Source organism: Ovis aries, chromosome 19 (assembly GCF_016772045.2).
Source record: "Ovis aries strain OAR_USU_Benz2616 breed Rambouillet chromosome 19, ARS-UI_Ramb_v3.0, whole genome shotgun sequence".
NCBI lineage: Eukaryota > Metazoa > Chordata > Mammalia > Artiodactyla > Bovidae > Ovis > Ovis aries.
In genome coordinates, this window is record NC_056072.1 from 9,559,734 (window position 1) to 9,580,994 (window position 21,261).

The 21,261-nt window shown below is 42.4% G+C and overlaps 1 long non-coding RNA gene across 2 annotated transcripts in view; it reads right to left on the bottom strand.

Moving 5' to 3' along the window:
• LOC121817205 (uncharacterized) overlaps nt 1–21,261 on the bottom strand; it is a 69,008-nt gene that overhangs the window by 24,237 nt on the left and 23,510 nt on the right. Inside the window, exons 3-5 of one of the 2 annotated variants that reach the window (XR_009597500.1) lie at nt 12,967–13,063; nt 10,154–10,311; nt 1–7,929 (exon numbers count right to left, since the gene is read on the bottom strand). The exon at nt 1–7,929 is cut by the window's left edge and continues 24,237 nt beyond it. This is a non-coding gene — a long non-coding RNA (uncharacterized LOC121817205). Of the gene's footprint in view, nt 7,930–10,153; nt 10,467–12,966; nt 13,064–21,261 lie in introns of both variants that reach the window. The other variant, XR_006056990.2, reaches the window with a different exon arrangement.

The following is a 21,261-nucleotide window of genomic DNA, read 5'->3' on the forward strand; positions in this document are numbered from 1 at the left end:
ACTCTGAATGAATGAGGGGAAGGTGTCTGTCTGGGGAGATTAAATAGTTACCAACATGTAGGATCCCAGAAGAAACTTCAGAAGAGTTAGGAGTTTCCTATCACAAGGAAGGTAAAAGTATTAGTCCAACTTTTTGTGACCACATGGACTGTAATCCACCAGGTTCCTCTGTCCCTGGGATCCTCCAGACAAGAATACTGGGTTACCATTCCCTTCTCCAGGGGATCTTCCCAACCCAGGGATCAAACCCAGGTCTCCTGCATTGCAGGTGGATTCTTGACTGTCTGAGCCACCAGGGAAGCCCCTTCTTATCACAGGTGCAGTAGAATTTGTCACCAGTGACAGTGTGTCTCCAGGTGACATCCAGGTGGATTAAAATAATGCATAGAAAGAATGGTTCACAACATACCTTATTAAATAAAGGCTCTTTATTTAAGTCTTTAATTTTAGTTTATTTTTGTGTATGGTGTAAGAGAATGTTAATTTTCAAAATAGACAATGAGCTTCAGGCAGCTCAACAACAACAAAATAAAACTCAATTATAATCCTAGTTTAAATGAGTGTTGATGCTGGGTGTTAACATTGAGCAATATATGGAACTCTCTAGGCTTTCTCTTGGTTTCCTTATCTCAGGGCTTCTCAGGTGGCTCAGTGGTAAAGAACCTGCCTGCCAATGCAGAAGATGTAGGTTCAATCCTTAGGTCAGGAAGATCTGCTTGAGAAGGGAATGGCAACCCACTCCAGTGTTCTTGCCTGGAGAATCCCATGGACAGAGGAGCCTGGTGGGCTGCAGCCCACGGGTGACAAAGAGTCGGGCGTGACTGAGCATGCATTCACACACACACACAATCTTGAAAGTAATTCTAACTTAGATATTTTGTGTTTTTTTGGCAAGAATTTAAAAGTTAACGTACATAAAGTGCCTAGAACTATGCCTTGAATGTTGATGGAAACAATCAATATTTGTATTACATATTTATTTCCTTTATCTATTATACTACAAACTAATCTCATAATGTTACTTGCAATGGAGGCAGCAAGACATTCTGGAAAGAGTAGTAACCCCAGGAGTCCCTCCACCCCTACCATCCCATTTATTCACTCTGGGACTCTGAGTCCTTAGTCCCTAAGTTAAGTTGTTTCATTTCTAAATCATGACCTTTGAACCAGATGATCACAAAGATGGATTTCCATTCAAACTAGCAAGTTGTGAATCTCAGATCCTACATGAACCCACCTGTGACACAGTTCCCATGCATCACCTGACATACGAAAGTGGTTAAGCTTGTTTCCCATCCCCTTTATTCTCTTGAAAAGGCTCATAAAAGTAAAAAGCAACTTCCTGTCCAAGCCATATAGTTTCATGGAGATGGCTTTGTCTTTCTGAATCTTGAGTTGCCCAGGTATAAAAATGTTTCTTTTTGTTTTTTTTTTTTTTTAAGAATGAAGTCAGTTCAGTTCAGTCACTCAGTTGTATCTGACTCTTTGCAACCCCATGGACTTCTGCACAGCAGGCTTCCCTGTCCATCGGCAACTCCCAGAGCCTGCTTCAAACTCATGTCCATAGAGTTGGTGATGCCATCCAACCATCTCATCCTCTGTCATCCCCTTTTCCTCCTGCCTTCAATCTTTCCCAGCATCAGTGTCTTTTCCAATGAGTCATTTCTTCATATCAGGTGGCCAAAGTACTGAAGCTTCAGCTTCAGCATCAGTCCTTCCAATGAATATTCAGGGTTGATTTCCTTTAGGATGGACTGATTTGACCTCCTTGCAGTTCAAGGGACTCTCAAGAGTCTTCTCTAGGATCACAGTTCAAAAGCATCAATTCTTCAGTACTCAGCTTTCTTTACGGTCCAACTCTCACATCCATACATGACTACTGGTATGTCTAGCTTTCACTAGACAGACCTTTGTTGGCAAGCAAAGTAATCTCTCTGTTTTTTAATATGCTGTCTAGGTTGGTCATAACTTTTCTTCTAAGGAGCAAGCGTCTTTTAATTTCATGGCTGCAGTCACCATCTGCAGTGATTTTGGAGCCCAAGAAAATAAAGTCTGTCACTGTTTCCATTATTTCCCCATCTATTTGCCATGAGGTGATGGGACCGGATGCCATGATCTTCATTTTTTGAATGTTGAGTTTTAAGCCAACTTTTTCACTCTCCTCTTTCACTTTCATCAAGAGGCTCTTTAGTTCCTCTTTGTTTTCTGCCATAAGGGAGGGAGGGAACACCGCCCCGCCCATCTGCCCTGAGTCAGACTTGCCCATTAGTGTCTAGGAGTCTCTGGTGGAGGCATGGCTTGACAGTTTGACCTCAGGCCAAATAACAGGGAGGGAACACAGCCCTGCCCATCAACAGAAAATTGGATTAAAGAATGAAATACTCCTTTTCAATGTGGGATTTGACTCAACATTAGAAGATGAGTATGGCCAAAAATAAATAAGAAAATAGCCCATTCCCAAGCTCTCTTAAAAAAAATTTTTTTTTCAAAGAATAAAACTAACTAGTAGATAAGTGACTTGCAGGTGTGAGAAAAATAGTCCTCTTCACACTTCATGACCAGGAAAGAGATAGGTATATCTTGGACTAATATAATGGAATTAAAAGTGAAGAGAAATTGATATATGTGAGATAGTTTTGCAAGTAAAATTGATATTGATAGGATTTCCTGATGCAATCGATTGGGGAGTTGGGAAAAGGAAGATCAGAATGATGCTATTTCTGATTTAAGCAAATGACTTGAATGATGCCATTTAATTAGGTGGGAAAGGTTAGAAAACTAGCATGAGGAAAGAAGGAAGGCTCAGATTTCATCTTGTGCCGGGTTGCTTGAGATGCACCTCTGACTTCCAAATGGAAAAGTCACCTATATACCTGATGAATAACCCTGGCATACAGAGAACAGGTTTGAGGCAGAAACAGCCCTCTTGTTGTGGTCCATGCACACACATGACCTTTAGAAGCACCAGAAGTGGATGAAATCACTAAAGCTACGAGGACCTAGCATCAAATCCTGGGGGGCAGATGCAGAGTGGCAAAGGAAAGGGAACCTATTAAGGTGAGGGCTGCCCTCGTGGCTCAGTCGGTAAAGAATCCACCTGCAATTTGGAAGACCTGGGTTCGATCTCTGACTTGGGAAGGTCCCTTGGAGGAGGGCATGGCAACTCACTGCCGTATTCTTGCCTGGAGAATCTCCAAGGACAGTGGAGCCTGGTGGGCCACAGCGCATGGGGTCACCAAGAGTTGGAGCATGAGGGAGGAAGAGGGACTAAAGAAAGAGGCTGACCACTTCAAAAAAGTGGAGCATTCATCTCTGAATTGCAACTAGGAAGATGAAGAAGAACCAATTGGATTTTGAACATGGAAGTTATTGTTTATCTTACAAGAGCAGCTTTGGTGGCACCTTAGGAGCGGAACTCCAATTGAACATTTTCAAAAATGAATTTGAGGTCTGACTGAAAAGAGGCTACACATAGTAAATTGTTTTGCAAAAATTTGTCTTTAAGAAATGCAGGAACTGTATTTTGTTACACCAAAAAAGAGAAAAAGAACTACAGAAGGGAGTTTGATCAACTTGAATTTAAAGATGTCTCCAGGGTTTTCAGGTGTTTCCTTCTCATTGCATGGTATCTCAGTACTTTTTTAAAATTTTAATTTATTTTTGGCTGTGCTGAGTCTTTGTTGCAGTGTTCAGGCTTCTCATTACAGTGGCTTCTCTTGTTGTGGAGCACGGGCTCTAAGGCGTGCAGACCTTAGTATTTGTGGCATGCACGCTCAGCCTCTCCATGGCAAGTGGGATCTTCCAGGATCAGGAATCGAACCCGTGTGCCCTGCATTGGGAGGTGGATTCCTAACCACTGGACCACCAGAAAATCCTCTCATCCCAACACTAACACAGTCTGACTAAAGCAGGTTTAGTTAGCAGTGGTGGACTCTGGACGCACCATGCCTTAGCTTTTATATAATGTTAATTTAGCTGAAAGTGGTAGAGACTTCTAATCCATCATGGGTTTACAGACTTCCCTCTGGAGCCCAGAGACTAAGGAGGATATGAGGGCATCCTAGTAGAAATAGCTCATTCAGGTTAGGAACGTGATAGGGCTCTTCAGGTGGCGCTAGTGGTAAAGAATCCGCCTGCCAATCCAGGAAATGTAAGAGATGCCGGTTTGATCCCTGGGTCGGGAAGATCCCCTGGAGGAGGAAATGGCAACCTACTCCAGTATTCTTGCCTGGAGGAACTCGGATAGAGGAGCCTGGAGGGCTAAAGTCCACAGGGTCGTAAAGAGTCAGACACAACTGAAGTAACTTAGCACGCATGCAGGGCTAAGTTACTGGAGAAGGGACGTGGCTCCTTCCACACAGGGCAATGTAGGTGAAGGGGAAGAACCAAGAACAGTACCTCGTGCCAACCCTTAGAGGAAATTGACTGTGGAAGGAGTTGAATATGCGGTCATCAACTCAAACTATTCACCAGTCTTTCCAATGCCTGACCTATATGCATTCAACTTTTTCCTAAACATCAGCTCCTGAATATTCTGGCCTTGGCACAGCCTCACAGACCCCAGGGACAGTTTACCTTTATACTTGACTCAGACACAAGTGTCCCTGTCCCAAAGAGAGACCGCAGGGTGGATATCTAGTGAGCTGGAATCTGAGAGGTGGAGAAAACCATGGGGCCCATAGAGAGTGAAGATTTCCCTGGTCCAATGCACTACCTCCACCAGAGGCTGCACAGAACTTTCTCACACAATTCAGAACCTAGAAGGTTCCAAGAAAAGATGGCATTCAAGTGAATTGAGATAGCATTAATATTTAGTGTAAAAGTTGAATGCATATAGGTCAGGCATTGGAAAGACTGGTGAATAGTTTGAGTTGATGACCACATATTCAACTCCTTCCACAGTCAATTTCCTCTAAGGGTTTCAGGATAATATTTATAAATATATAAATATATTTCATGTATATTTATATAATATAATTATGTAAATTATATTATATAACATAATTATTTCAAAATTATACCATGTTATGTCTTTTGCCTGCATTGTCTAGCTTTATTATTATAACAGTCTTGGGCTTCGTTGGTAGCTCAGTTGGTAAAGAATCTGGCTGCAATGCAGGAGACCCTGGTTTGATTCCTGGGTCAAGAAGATCCCCTGGAGAAGGGATAGGCTACCCACTCCAGTATTCTTGGGATTCCCTTGTGGCTCAGCTGGTAAACAATCTGCCTGTGATGTGGAAGACCTCTATTTGATCCCTGGGTTGGGAAGATCCCCTGGAGAAGGGAAAGGCAACCCACTCCAGTATTCTGGCCTGGAGAATTCCATAGACTGTACAGTCCATGGGGTCAGAAAGAGTCAGACATGACTGAGCGACTTTCACTTTCACTTTTTCAGGATACAGAACATTGAACATGATGTGAAGAGTATGTAACTCTGAGATTATGCCACATATAGAGGATAGGAAGAGAAGAGCAGTGAAACGGCGTGTGGTGGTGGACAGCAGGCCTGGTGGGGGGTGGGGACAGTGTGGGAAGACTGGTGGCCGGCAGTGAAACCAAGCCACGGAGATGCGCTGCAGAGTTCCTCTCTTTAACTCAGTTCAGGTCAGTTCAGTTCAGTCGCTCAGTCGTGTCTGACTCTTTGTGACCCCATGAATCGCAGCACGCCAGGCCTCCCTGTCCATCACCAACCCCCTGAGTTTACCCAAACTCACGTCCATCGAGTTGGTGATGCCATCCAGCCATCTCATCCTCTGTCATCTCCTTCTCCTCCTGTCCCCAGTCCCTCCCAGCATCAGGGTCTTTTCCAATGAATCAACTCTTCGCATGAGGTGGCCAAAGTATTGAAGCTGAAGCTTCAGCATCAGTCCTTCCAATGAACACCCAGGACTGGTCTCCTTTAGGATGGACTGGTTGGATCTCCTTGCAGTCCAAGGGACTCGCAAGAGTCTTTTCCAACACCACAGTTCAAAAGCATCAATTCTTTGGCGCTCAGCCTTCTTCACAGTCCAACTCTCACATCCATACATGACCATAGCCTTGACTAGATTTCTCTTTCCGAACAACACCCTGACTTCAATTTGAAGAAATATTTCTAATGTATTAGAATCAGCCTGGCAGCTTCATCATAGCTAAAAGGTGATCATTTCACTCAAGTTAGACCAGTTGGGAGGTTCTTCTCTGGGATTATAAACTTAGAGGAACAAAAAGACTGAAATGCCCAGTATAGACTTTGTCTCTATGAATGAGCCCTGAACATTTGGGACCATCTTTCTGCTTCTTACTTCTGCAGCTGCCTTGCCTCCTGTCTCACTTCTCTCACCTCTCATCAATTCACTGAGCCCCTGGGATCCTTTGTGTCGGGAGGTTTTTTGCTTAAATGCATCCGGGTTGAATTTCTGTTGCCAGCAATCAGGGAGCCCTGATTGGGTCAGCAGACAAAGTCCACCAAAAGCTCGATGAGCACTGTTAGAAGGTGTGTTTCAGGGAAACACACCTGAAACTGCCAGGATTTTTAAAGATGAACAAAGAAGAGTAACTGGAAGAGGTTTCATTTATCCAAACCCCAAGTGCAGGAGAAATCAAAGCCTTTCTTTGTTTCCTTCCAGTCATACGTAACATGCTCAGAGGCCCCCTTCTATCTGAAGGATAGATTAAGTAATCTTAGTTATCAGGGAACCTTCCCACTCCAACCATTAGATATACGAGAGTCTGCAACTGATTTGCTGGCAGGAAAAGCCGTGCTCCTGGCCTCGTGTGGTCTCCACCATCTGTCCCTTGGGCACCTCTCATCGGTCCACAACGCTGACCACAGATGCTGCATCACAGCTACCCTTCTGTCATCCTATCACCTAAGGCACTCAAGGCCAGAGGAACCCTTGTCTGCACTTCCTTCCTTAGTGCCCAAGGCCTGTAAGAAGCTCAGATTTGGTGTCCAGCCTTTTTTTACTTTTCCCATTCAAAAATGTGGCTCCACTTCATCCCTCTTCCCAGTCAGTCCAAATCTAGCATTGTTGTTCAGTTGCTCACTCGTTTCCAATTCTCTCTGACCCCATGGACTACAGCACATCAGACGTCCCCATCCTTCACTATCTCCCAGAGCTTGCCCAAACTCATGTCCATCGAATCAGTGATGCCATCCAGTGATCTCATCCTCTGTCACCCCCTTCTCCTCCTGCCTTCAGTCTTTCCCAGCATCAGGCTCTTTTTCAATCAGTTGGCTCTTCGCATTAGGTGGCCAAAGTATTGGAACTTCAGCTTCATCATCAGTCCTTCCAATGAATATTCAGGGTTGATTTTCTTTAGGATGGACTGGTTTGATCTCCTTTCAGTCCAAGGGACTCTCAAGATTCTTCTCTTGCACTACAATTTGAAAGCATCAATTCTTTGGCCCTCAGCATGAATCCCCTTCAGTTCACCTTTGAAACCCATTAACAATGACTTCTTTCTTGTAGGACAGGAAATGCTAACACCAGGGTTTGTTTTCTTTTTTCCTTAATATCATCCTCTGTGGAATAACTAATGTAGTACATACCTGATTGTTTCATAATTAATTTGTTTGTTGCTGTGTGAACAATTTAATTTTAAAAATTGATCTCTGTATTTCCCATTCCCAGTTCCTGGACCTACTGAACACTCAATGAATGTTTGTAAAATAAAACCACAAAAACCTACTGTGTAGACTCATCTTAACATCTTTGCACAGTTCCTGAAAATAGCTTTTGTGGAAAGTCATAAAAATGCATCGATGGGTAGATAGTATCCCCCAAACCAAGATTTTCAAGTGCTTTTCAATAATTAAATTCTGAGGAACAATTTAAAGCTTGCATAGTTTTCTCTCAAATGCTCTCTAGAGACAGCTGGTGCGCGCTGGGGTTCATGGACTTCATTACGAGTTCATTTTCCTCTTTTCTGCATTGGGTATACTGACTGAAATGAGAAGGAGGGAACCAGGAACACAAATTAAACAGGTGGAATCTGGAAGGTGGCAGAGCCCGTACACAGATTATTAAATAGTCGGCTTTGCACTTGGTCTTGACAAAGCCAGGGTTCACCACTCTGAATGAACTCAAGCAAATAGTTGCATGAGCATAACATGATATTCAGTGTCTAAGGGTCTAAGATCATTAAACAAGAATCTGCCCACAATGCGGGAGATCCAGCTTCTATCCTTAAGCCCAGAAGATCCCCTGGAGAAGGGAATGGCAACCCACTCCAGTATTCTTGCCTGGAGAATTCCATGGGCAGGGGAACTTGACGGGCAAGCCACAGACAAGACAGGTCAGAGTCAGACACGACTGAATGACTTTTCAGTTTCCAGGGTCTGAGATCAGTTAATCAGGGGCCTTTAACAAGTCTATTGTATATTTTGCACACCATGTCTCTCTTTGGATAACAGGATTTATAAGCTGCTGTCTCAGTGAGAAAGGGCGAGAAACACCTTCTGACTTCCCATGTGCCTAAGAGTGTAGAGACCATGCTAGAAGTTTAATACAAAGAAGCATGTGACTTGCCCAAGTTAGAGTTTTAATAAAAGTCATCCTGGAGGCTTTTCAGGTTTTATCCACTCAGATCCCTGAAGTTTTGTCAGCCTGTTAGAGCTGTTCAGAACTAACTCTCCACCCCTGTCTGCAACCCATCACAGGAACTCCTTTCAATCCTTAACTCCCCAGGCACATCTTCTTTCTCCCCCTCTAAGAAATCTTTCCTTTCTTAAATTACTCCCCCCCCCCAAAATCCCTCTTTAGGCGTTAGCTGGCAATACCTATCACAGTTGCAATAGCAATGATGATGCTGACTGTAGAGCGAAATCGGTGCATTTCTCCGATGATAGCTTCTAAACTCTAAGAGTGATCCCTGATGTAAATTTCAGCCTGTGCCTCACAGGTGATGGAGAAAGCACATGGGACCAGAATGGACATCTGGGAGACAGTAGCAAGAAGGGTTATTGTCTAACTCTAGAAAGCATTTCCATGTCCTACTGCTTGGGTTGGAAATGTTTAAAACCATACTTTGACTTGAATAGAAGGCACTGCATACTTATGGAAATGTAAAAGATTGCTTTTCAGAAGACATTGTAGGGACTTCCCTGGTGGATCAGTGGTTAAGACTTTACCTTTCAATGCAGGCGGTGTGGGTTCAATCCCTGGTCAGGGAGCTAAGATCACACACGCTTCATGGCCAAAAAACATAAAACAGAAGCAGTATTGTAGCAAATTCAATAAAGACTTTAAAAATGGTCTACATCAAAAAAAATATTTTAAAAAGACATTCTATCAAGTTTTAAAGTGGATTCTCACTAATAAAACACCTTATAAATTAGACAGGACTTCAAAGAGTCAGACACGGCTGAGCGACTGAACTGAACTGAAGGGAATCATTAAATAGGATTTTATAAGGTAAGGAAACCACATCATAGACAGAAAAAAGAGATATTACTTTCCATTCTGTCATTGCCATATTTGGGGATTTTTGCTTTTGTGCTCAGATGTTCAGTCGTGTCCAACTCTTTGTGACCCCATGGTCTGTAGCCCACCAGGCTTCTCTGCCCTTGGGATTCTCCTGGCAAGAATACTGGAGTGGGTTGCCATTTCTTCCTCCAGGAGATCTTGTTTACCCAGGGATTGGACCCAGGTATCCTGCATTGCTGGTAGATTCTTTACCACTAGCTCCACCTGGAAAGCCCATTGTGAGGTTTAAAACCTACCCAGCAGCAGCAGCAGCAGCAATGCATGTGAAGGCTGCAGATAGGAAAGGGAAAGTGAAAGCTGCTCAGTCACATCTGACTCTTTGCAACCCCACAGACTATACAATCCATGGAATTCTTCAGGCCGGAATACTGGAGTGGGTAACCCTTCCCTTCTTCCAGGGGATCTTCCCAACTCAGGGATTGAATCCAGGTTTCCCACACTGCAGATGATTCTTTACCAGCAGACAGGAAGATTAGCATAATCACTGTACCCACCCCACCATGGGAGTCTGTGCTAAACCTAAATATGAATAGTCTGAGATTTAGGGTGTATCTCATATAAATGCTTAGAAAAATGGTTAGTATCATGTTATAACATAGGATTCTTAACTTTGTTAAAGCCTTTATCCCAGATGAACTCAGGTAGTAAGTCAAAAATAGAAACTCCATAGCCATCAAACTTACCTTTGCAGTTACTTTCTTCCTTTCAATGCAATTGATCCATGAGATCGACTCGAGTGTCCCTGAGGACAGGCTTACAATTGAGGATGACTCTCCTCAAGCCTAATAATGGTGCCCAGGATTGAAATCCAGACTCAGTTGCCATGGCCATGCTGTTGAACCTGTAGAAGCAGTGTTTCTATTTGCGATGAATGACTTTTTGAAATTCAGGGCTCAACAAAGTACAGGACCTGCTGCAAAGGGCTAGATGATTTGGGGTCAGAGTGATCCTGTTCACTGTCCGCTCCAGTCGTTGCAAGGTTCCAAATCTTTAGTGCTGTAGTGAGCACAGACACACATGATTATTTTGTATTAACCTGGGTAAACAATTTGAGATTTATGTTTACACACTGTTAATGCTGGATTTTTAAACAGGAAAGCAGTATACTAATAAATGTCCTCTGCTTCCTCTGATCTGTGCAGCCCATGAATATGGAATCCCCTCCCCTTCACTGTCCCCTTAGCCTTATCATGCTGCTGCTTTGAGAGGCTGAAGGACATCCGATTAAAATATGTGTGGGGGAATCCAAGAGACAGCTGATGGAGTTGGCAGCAGTTTAGAATGGCTTCATTGAGTATGACATTTTTTAGCAATGCCTTGTGAAAGCTGTAACATAAATAGGGTAGATACAGAGGCCAGTCATCAATATCTCCCTGCTACTGCTACTGCTGCTAAGTCGCTTCAGTCGTGTCCGACCCTGTGTGACCCCATAGACGGCAGCCCACCAGGCTCCCCCATCCCTGGGATTCTCCAGGCAACTGGATTCTCCTGGAGTGGGTTGCCATTTCCTTCTCCAATGCATGAAAGCGAAAAGTGAAAGTGAAGTCACTCTTCGCGACCCCACGGACTGCAGCCTTCCAGGCTCCTCCGCCCATAGGATTTTCCAGGCAACAGTACTGGAGTGGGGTGCCATTGCCTTCTACGTATCTCCCTGAAACCTGTATATATAGCTTCACATTGATGATTTGATGTGTTGGGCAGAGTTTTTGCCTGCTTGGAAATATCAGTTAGATATAGTGCTGTAAGATTTTAATCTGCTTACATAGAAGCATAATGGCATCGCTCAGTCCAGACTGAAGTCAATGTTTCATGGGGTCTTCGGGAATTTCTTCTGTCTATTATTTATTACAGGCAGATGTGCTTATAGAGTGTCCTTGAATGTGGTGGAAATCAGTCCTGAGTTCTGAAGTCTTCTGTCACAACTGCTAAGGTGTCAGGAAAGTGAGGTACAAAAACCAAAACAAACAAGATGGAAACTTGTCTTCATTGAGTGGGTCAAGAGGGGTCCATTCACTATTAGACTTTCTTCTTGCTCATGTGAGAGAGGTTTCTAGATAAAAAGACCTGCTACCTTGCCAAATTGTTTTTTTGTTTGTTCATTTGTTTTCATTAGTTCAGCAAAATCAAGTCACAGATGGGCAATAAACTGAAAACTATATAAACTTTTTTTTTTTAAACACACCACATTTGTAAAAGCAATTGTCTTAAGGGATGCTAAACAACAGGTTTTTTTTTTAAAAAAAATTTATTTCACATGGTTCCCTAGAGAAAACAAAACACAATACCAGCCATCTTTAAAACAAAGACCCTGTGTTAATATGATCAGAGAGGTTTAGATGACTCTGTGGGACAATTTGTTTCTTCTGCTTAGTCTTGTTGTTAGTTAAGGGCCTTGCCTGTATTCTTTTTCTGCTGTGGTTGTTGAGTCGCTAAGTAATCCCTGACTCTGTGACTCCATGAACTGCAGCAACCAGGCTTCCCTATCCTTCACTGTCTCCTGGACTTTACTCAAACTCATGCCTGCTGAGTCAGTATGATGCCATCCCTGACATCTAATCTGGCGTATTTTAATTTCAGAGCCAGGTTGTTTTATGCTCCCTCTTTTCATGGTCCTTCTGTTTTATGGTCCTTCAGAGCCAGCATTCTTTATGGTCTTTCTTTATGGACCTTGGGGAGAGCTCAACAGACAGCCTTGAAATCAGGTTATCACAGTCATGCCATCTCATCCTCTGTCACCCCCTTCTCCTCTTGCCTTCAGTCTTTCCCAGCTTCAGGGATAAGTCAGCTCTTTGCCTCAGGTGGCCAAAGTATTGGAGCTTAAGCATCAGTCCTTCCAATGTATGTTCAGGGTTGATTTCCTCTAGGATTGACTGGTTTGATCTCCTTGCTGTCTAAGGGACTCTCAAGAGTCTTCTCCAGCATCACAGTTCAAAAGCCTCAATTCTTTGGTGCTCAACCTTCTTTATGGCCCTATTCTCACATCCATACATGACTACTGGAGAAACCATAGCTTTGACTATACAGACCTTTGTCAGCAAAATAACATCTCTGCTTTTTAATATGCTGTTTAAGTTTGTCATAGCTTTTCTTCCAAGGAGCAAGCATCTTTTAATTTCATGGCTGCAGTCACCATCCACAGTGATTTTGGAGCCCCAAAAAATAAAATCTGTCACTATTTCCACTTTCTCCTCATCTATTTTCCATGAAATGATGAGATTGAATGCCATGATCTTTGTTTTTTGAATGCTGAGTTTTAAGCCAGCTTTTAAACGCTTCTCTTTCACCCTCATCAGGAGGCCCTTTAGTTCCTCTTTCTTCTGTTATCACGTTGCAATACCCTTCTGAATGGGGATCAATCTTCCCACTTAATGTCTGCCTAATAAGGGCAAGGCCTCTCTTTGGGTTGCCTGAGCCTTGCAGAGGAAGAGCTTTGCCTCAAAGGGTAACTGAAAACAAAGTATATTTGGTTCAACTGAAATATTTATTCAGGACTTACCTGGTAGTCCAGTGGCTAAGACTCCGAGCTCCCAATGCAAAGGGCCAGGGTTCAATCCCTGGTCAGGGGACTAGATCCTGTGTGCCAGAACTAAGACCTGGTGCAGCCAAATAAGTTTTAAAAAGAAAAGAAAGAAATATTCATTTCACTTAACTGATGAAAGTGATGATTCTTTTATGAACAAGGTCCCAGTAGTTGGTATGAAGGACAGAAAGCCATTAAGACTTTAAGACCTAAAGAATATCCAAGGCCAAAGCTTCTGAAATTAGAAGGTGGCATGTTAGATGCCAAGAATGAGCCCTGGTTGGAGGGAAGGAAGCTGGATATTTGAAGCTCTCTGTTCATCCTTCCAGTTTGCACTCAGTTTCCTGTTTGTTAGAATCTTAAGGTCATTTATTTTTAGACTTCACAAAGACCTAAGAAAGTCACTGACCTTGGGGAGAGCTTAACAAGATAGCCTTAAAATCAGGTTCTTACAGTCATGTCAAACTTCCCAGTATAGAGGGACTGTATATACACAGAAACGTATTAGTCATGTAACTCTTACTAATAAATAGATCATAAATATCAGAAGTGTTTTAGGTAATACTAATTATGCTGCCTGGGAATCGGGTCTGGATTACTAAACAAGACTTTGCAGTTGTGTAGGTTAAATAAGTATAGAGACCTAATGTACAGCAAGATGGCTATACTTAATAATACTGTAATGGGGTAGGATGAAGAGTGGAAGGGAGGCTCAAGAAGGAGGGGACATATGTATCCTTATGGCTGATTCACTTTATACTACAGCAGAAACCAACACACTAAAAGCAATTATCCTCCAATTAAAATTAAAAATAAAGTGAAAAAAAAATAATGCTGCAGTGAATACTAGAAATTTGCTTAAAGAGTAGATTTCATTTGTTCTCACATCATACACACACACACACACACACACACACACACACACACGTGAAATGTTACTTAGCCTGACTGTAGTCATCATTTCCCTAGGAATATGTATATCAAATAATCTTGTTGTAAACCTTAAATACATAAAAAACATATTTAAAATGATTAAAATAAATAAAAATTTTAAATACCAAGAATTTGTGATTCATGTTGATAGAATGACATTATAAAAGAAGCACTTCTCACAATCAACAAATTTAGATTATTTTCATGAAAAGAGAAATGTATATTTATGGAAAAATGTGAAACTATGAATAATCCACAAAACATAAATGTCTTAGCCCTTGGTGTCTATTAAACTCAAGTTTATTACTTTTTAGGAAAAAGAAGGCACATATTGTGGATAGTAGGAGTCAGTAATTTTGACTTTTTCTCTAATTTTTCTATATTTTCAGAGTTATTGACAACATCCATTAATTTCTGATCTAATTAGGGAAAAATCCATCAAAATCTGCTCTGGCGAGATTTCTTGAAAGCTGTCTCTTCTCACAGAGATCTTCCCTGTGACTCTACTATAAATCATTCCAGTTGATTAAGTGTCTTTATGCTCATGTAGAAACAAAGAGATTTTTATTTTTAACATTCAGCTGTACATTCCTGGCTTGTACAGTTAATATTTTGATGGGATTGGCTCTCTAGAATCTTCTTCTGAAGCCTCAGGTAGATTCTTTTGTTGACTCAGGAGGTCTGAATAAATTTCCGTGAATCTGAAAGTCCCTCTTCATAGCATGATTGATTTTATCTCTTTAAGTCAAAAATAACCCATAATCCCAGACATGACTTTTTGAAAACTTTTCTAGTGTATTTCTAATATTATTGTTTTATTAACTCTGTTAGTCCCGTCATAAGTGACATCTCTGAAAACTACATATTGGAAAACTCTATGTCTTCATAGCACAGCTGTAAAAATCAAGGCCAGATAGGATCAGAAAGTAGTTAGGCTACCATCTGCTTGCTTCCACCAGCCTTACATATTTGTATCATCAGCTTGCTCAAGGCCAAGTTGTAAAGTACTTTAGCCTGAGGATTAGTGGCCCTCTGCCTTTTCACTCAGTAATGCCAGTGTGTCTCCAGAAGCCCAGAACTCCCTGAGCAATTCAGCACCTTTCACCTTTATCCCCTGAGAAGTGCCTCAAAATCTGTATCTTACTTCCTCTCAGTTCAGTTCAGTCACTCAGTCGTGTCTGACTCTTTGTAACACCATGAATCACAGCACGCCAGGCCTCCCTATCCATCACCATCTCCCAGAGTTCACTCAGACTCATGTCCATCGAGTCAGTGATGCCATCCAGCCATCTTATCCTCGGTTGACCCCTTCTCCTCCTGTCCCCAATCCCTCCCAGCATCAGAGTCTTTTCCAATGAGTCAGCTCTTTGCGAGACGTGGCCAAAGTACTGGAGTTTCAGCTTTAGCATCAGTCATTCCAAAGAACACCCAGGGCTGATCTCCTTTAGAATGAACTGGTTGGATCTCCTTGCAGCCCAAGGGACTCTCAAGAGTCTTCTCCAACACCACAGTTCAAAAGCATCAATTCTTTGGCACTCAGCTTTCCCCACAGTCCAACTCTCACATCCATACATGACCACTGGAAAAACCATAGCCTTGACTAAACGGACCTTTGTTGGCAAAGTAATGTCTCTGCTTTTCAATATGCTATCTAGGTTGGTCATAGCTTTCCTTTCAAGGAGTAAGTGTCTTTTAATTTTATGGCTGCAGTCACCATCTGCAGTGATTTTGGAGCCCCAAAAGATAAAGTCTGACACTGTTTCCACTGTTTCCCCATCTATTTCCCATGAAGTGATGGGACCAGATGCCATGATCTTCATTTTCTAAATGTTGAGCTTTAAGCCAACTTTTTCACTCTCCTCTTTCACTTTCATCAAGAGCCTTTTTAGTTCCTCTTCACTTTCTGCCATAAGGGTAGTGTCATCTGCATATCTGAGGTTATTGATATTCCTCCCGGCAATCTTGATTCCAGCTTGTGCTTCTTCCACCCCAGCGTTTCTCATGATGTACTCTGCATAGAAGTTAAATAAGCAGGGTGACAATATACAGCCTTGACGTAATCCTTTTCCTATTTGGAACCAGTCTGTTGTTCCATGTCCAATTCTAACTGTTGCTTCCTGACCTGCATACAGGTTTCTCAAGAGGCAGGGTAAGGTGGTCTGCTATTCCCATCTCTTTTAGAATTTTCCACAGTTTATTGTGATCCACACAGTCAAAGGCTTTGGCATTGTCAATCAAGCAGAAATAGATGGTTTTCTTGAACTCTCTTGCTTTTTCCATGATCCAGCAGATGTTGGCAATTTGATCTCTACTTCCTCTGCCTTTTCTAAACCCAGTTTGAACATCTGGAAGTTCATGGTTCACAAATTGCTGAAGCCTGGCTTGGAGAATTTTGAGCATTACTTTGGCATGTGAGATGAGTGCAATTGTGCAGTAGTTTGAGCATTCTTTGGCATTGCCTTTCTTTGGGATTGGAATGAAAACTGACATTTCCAGTGGCCTGTGGCCACTGCTGAGTTTTCCAAATTTGCTCGCATATTGAGTGAAGCACTTTCACAGCACCATCTTTCAGGATTTGAAATAGCACAACTGGAATTCCATCACCTCCACTAGCTTTGTTCATAGTGATGCTTTCTAAGGCCCACTTGACTTCACATTCCAGGATGTCTGGCTCTAGATGAGTGATCACACCATCGTGATTATCTTGGTTGTGAAGATCTTTTTTGTACAGTTCTTCTGTGTATTCTTGCCACCTCTTCTTAATATCTTCTGCTTCTGTTAGGTGCATACCATTTCTGTCCTTTTTCGAGCCCATCTTTGCTTGAAATGTTCCCTTGGTATCTCTAATTTTCTTGAAGAGATCTCTAGTCTTTCCTATTCTGTTCTTTTCCTCTATTTCTTTGCACTGATTGCTGAGGAAGGCTTTTTTGTCTCTTCTTTTTATTCTTTGGAACTCTGCATTCAGATGCTTATATCTTTCCTTTTCTCCTTTGCTTTTCGCCTCTCTTGTTTTCACAGCTATTTGTAAGGCCTCCCCAGACAGCCATTTTGCCTTTTTGCCTTTCTTTTTCTTGGGGATGGTTTTGATCCCTGTCTCCTGTACAATGTCACGAACCTCTGTCCATAGTTCATCAGGCACTTTATCTATCAGATCTAGTCCCCTAAATCTATTTCTCACTTCTACTGTATAATCATAAGGGATCTGATTTAGGTCATACCTGAATGGTCTAGTGGTTTTCCTTACTTTCTTCCATTTAAGTCTGAATTTGGCAATAAGGAGCTCATGATCTGAGCCACAGTCAGCTTCTGGTCTTGTTTTTGCTGACTGTATAGAGCTTCTCCATCTTTGGCTGCAAAGAATATAATCAGTCTGATTTCGGCATTGACCATTTGGTGATGTCCATGTGTAGAGTCTTCTCTTGTGTTGTTGGAAGAGGGTGTTTGCTGCTTCCTCTGACTTCCATTTATAAAGTCACTTCTGTAATCTCTGGGGAACCCTGTTCCCTACATTCCCTGTTGACGGCCAGGTATGTATCTAGCTCCACAGTGCAAGCCACCTGCGTCATCTCCATGGCAGCTGGACCCATGGTGGCGGGGAAGACTGGTGTGGCCTCCCGCACCTTCTGGTTTGTTCTTCTCACAGCCACTTCACGTCTGTCTCCCAGTGGAGTGCTAGTACCCACTTAACGATAATTTAACAAAATTCCTGAGTATTTAACAATTAGCGTTACCAGTCCAGCTCACTTGAGACCCTGCACCTATAACAAATCTTCTGTTTTGGATATTGGACAGAAAATATAGATATAGATCCTACTAGTTCTGCTTTTCTGATAAAGCCCTAATTGTTTGACTACTCAAAGAGAACAAATGTATGGATACCAAGTGGGGAAAGATAGGGGTGGGATGGATTGGGAGATTGGGATTGGTGTACACACACTAGTATGTATGAAATGGATAACTAAGGAGAACCTACTAGATAACATAGGGAAGTTTACCCAGTGCTCTGAGATGACTAATGGGAAGGAAATCCAAGAAAAAGGGGCTATGTATATATGTACAGTTGATTAACTTTTCCATACAGCAGAAACAGACACGACAGTGTATAGCAACTATACTGTAATAAAAATAATTTTTAATAAAAATAAAAATTTTAAAGGATTAAAGACCACAGTCCTTAACAGTTGTGGTCAAGTTTCTCAAGGAAATTCAGCAAATTAAGAGATCTCTAATTTGATAAAATTTTTGAGATAAAATTCACTTGGGTCCATGGGGCTTCCCAGGTGGCGCTAGTGGTAAAGAACCCACCTGCCAGTGCGGGAGACTTAAGAGATGTGGGTTTGATCCCTGGGTCCAGAAGATCCCCTGGAGAAGGAAATCCAACTCACTCCAGTATTCATGTCTGAAGAATCCCATGCAAAGAGGAGCCTGGCCGTCTATAGTCCATAGAGTCGCAAAGAATCAGACACTACTGAGCAACTAACACTTTCACTTTCAGAGATGGTCATTACAAGATAGTTGTTAGCAAAGGCTGATAGTTACACACGGATAACTTCTGGAGAATGTTTAAATTTTAACTAATTCATTGGAAATAGTATAATGAATGGTGTTAACAATTCAAGATGGCGAATGTTCTAGATTCTGAAAACCTCATGTCAGTCACAGGCCCGCACAAGGCGAAATCATCTTCCTTATTGCTGAGATTTGTTTGTACTTCTACAGTCTCTTAGCTGATCATGCTAAATCTGCCCCTGTGGTTTACCTTGAGCAGCAAATGTGAGGTGTACCTGGAAGACACACAAAACTAACAACCCAAAAGTTCCTGCACTATTGGCTCCCAAGCATGTTTCGCTGGAGATATAAGCCCCACGCTGGGTGGACCACTGCCGCATGGCCCTGTCACTGGGCCCCTGTGTGTGTGTCCACCGCAGCAACCACAGAATGCTCAGCAGGATGGAACTGGATGACCTAGCTATTCTCAACTGGAATGAATTTTTCATTTTGGATCAGACTTAAATGTTCTGGTTTTGATAGAGTCTAGAAAATCCAGTTTGGGCCTCGTGACCTTGGAATAAATTCTGTTCAGATGATGCTTTCCTATATAAATGTTATTACTCTCAATTCCTCTTCCTGCATAGTACTTAGCATCCTCGCAGAGGGTGTTGGCATAACTAGGTGGTGTTTATTCTGACAAAATATTACTGGGTAAATAAATATTTCAGAACGTATTTGCATACCATGTTAGTGATACCCTAAATTTTAGACCCAGCTAAGATAACGGGCATACTCTAACTGCATAGTTTTGTTTATTCGTTTCAACTAATTTAGCATGGGCCTAGACAGATGCTGTCTTAATTACTCCAAAAGAGTTTTTTCGCAGCTTGAATGTTTAGCGGAAATATCTCTGAGTGCTTAAGATGCTGTCTCTGGTGAGATGAATGTTTATAACAGAGAGCACTGGTGTTTTTTGATAACCCCCAAGCCAGCGTCTCTTGGCTTATGTGGATGTGTGGACAGTGTGCCATGTAATTTGTGGCTTCAAGCACTGGCCCATCACCACTTTGTGTTTGAGCATAAACATAATATAAAAGACTGTTGGACAGGAGCTGCACGAGGATGCTCTGATGGGGCCAGCCAGCACACACTCAGTGACTGCTGAGGAAGACGGATGGTCAAATAAGCTACCCAGTGCTCGGACAAGCTACCTTGGCGTGATAATCTTGTTTAAGATCTTGCTACATTATTCATTGCTCTTCTCCACTACTAATCTTTGCGACATGCTTCTGTAATGTTTCTGCTTGCATTCTCAGAGCTATAGAGACTATTGTTTTATGATAGAGATAAAGCTTTTCATTAATTTGCCCATGCTTTGCAGGGAGAGCAGGGAAGACAATAATCTCTGGTAGCTACTGTTCACAGACCACTTCCTGCAACTCGTAATTTCCACCGGCTAGAGAAGAATTAATCGTATGTGCATAGAGATGATGGCAGGCTTAGGCATGGTCTCTGTCAAATGTCCATGGAAAAAGGGATTATTTAAAAGACTTTGAAATAATCACTTCCTTATTATAGCACCAACCTGATTCTACCATTAATATGTTTGTTTATGAACATTTGGATCTATGGACATAGATGTGAATACTGCTTCCTTGCAAGCATCCATATTCCATTGCCTGGGGGTTTTTTCCTTTTTTTTTTTTTTTTTTTTTTTTGCTGCTCTGGTTCTTGGTTACGTGTGGGCTTTGAGTAGTCGCAGTGAGCAGGGGCTCCTCTCTAAGTCGCGGTGCACAGGCTTCTCAGCGCAGTGGCCTCCTTTGTTGCAGAGCACAGGCTCTAGGGCTTGGCACAGCCTTGTGGTGGTTGGGCTTAGTTGCCCTGAAGCATGTGGGATCGTAAGTTCCTGGACCAGATATCAAACTTGTGTCCCCTGCACTATAAGTTCAGTTCAGTTCAGTCGCTCAGTCGTGTCCAACTCTTCGCGACCCCATGAATTGCAGCACGCCAGGCCTCCCTGTCCATCACCAACTCCCGGAGTTCACTCAGACTCACGTCCATCGAGTCCATGATGCCATGCAGCCATCTCATCCTCTGTCGTCCCCTTCTCCTCCTGCCCCCAATCCCTCCCAGCATCAGAGTCTTTTCCAATAAGTCAACTCTTCACATTAGGTGGCCAAAGTACTGGAGTTTCAGCTTTGTAAAGCATACTCCTAACCACCGGACCACCACAGAAGTCCCTCCATTGCCTTTTAACGTTGACAGCATTGCAAGGATAAGGTGAGTTAGCACATAGATGCAGTTACGGAATCACGAAACAAAAGCTAAGAAGTTTCACAAGAATTTATTAGGATACTGAAGTCGGCAGTGGAAGCTGAGCAGTTGGTTGCTGACAAGCTCAGAAAAAGACATGAACATCGAGCATGGGAGGCTCATGTGGTGGAAGTGACAGGAGCTGATCCCCAGGATGGGCCACATTCGGGAGGCCTGTAGTGCCCACTCCTCCTCCAGAGGGCAGGCTGGGGAGGGGAGTGGTGAACACTGAGGCCAGCAAAAGGCCTTCAAGGAAGAGAGAAGCCAAGCCCTGCCTCCAGTAACATAAGAAGCTTAGTTTGTATCCCTAAACTGTTCCTTTGTAAAAACAAACAACAATAATGACAAAATCCCATGAAAAACAAAACACCTTTGGATTTTGAACAAATTAAAGAATTTATCAGAATAAATCCTGGAAAATAAGACACCAACTCAAAATAATAGTGACCAAATTACTAATGGAATTAACATGCTCTACTAGGATAATTCACTCATCCAGAAGAAAACAGTAACAGAAGAATAGAGAAATTTAAA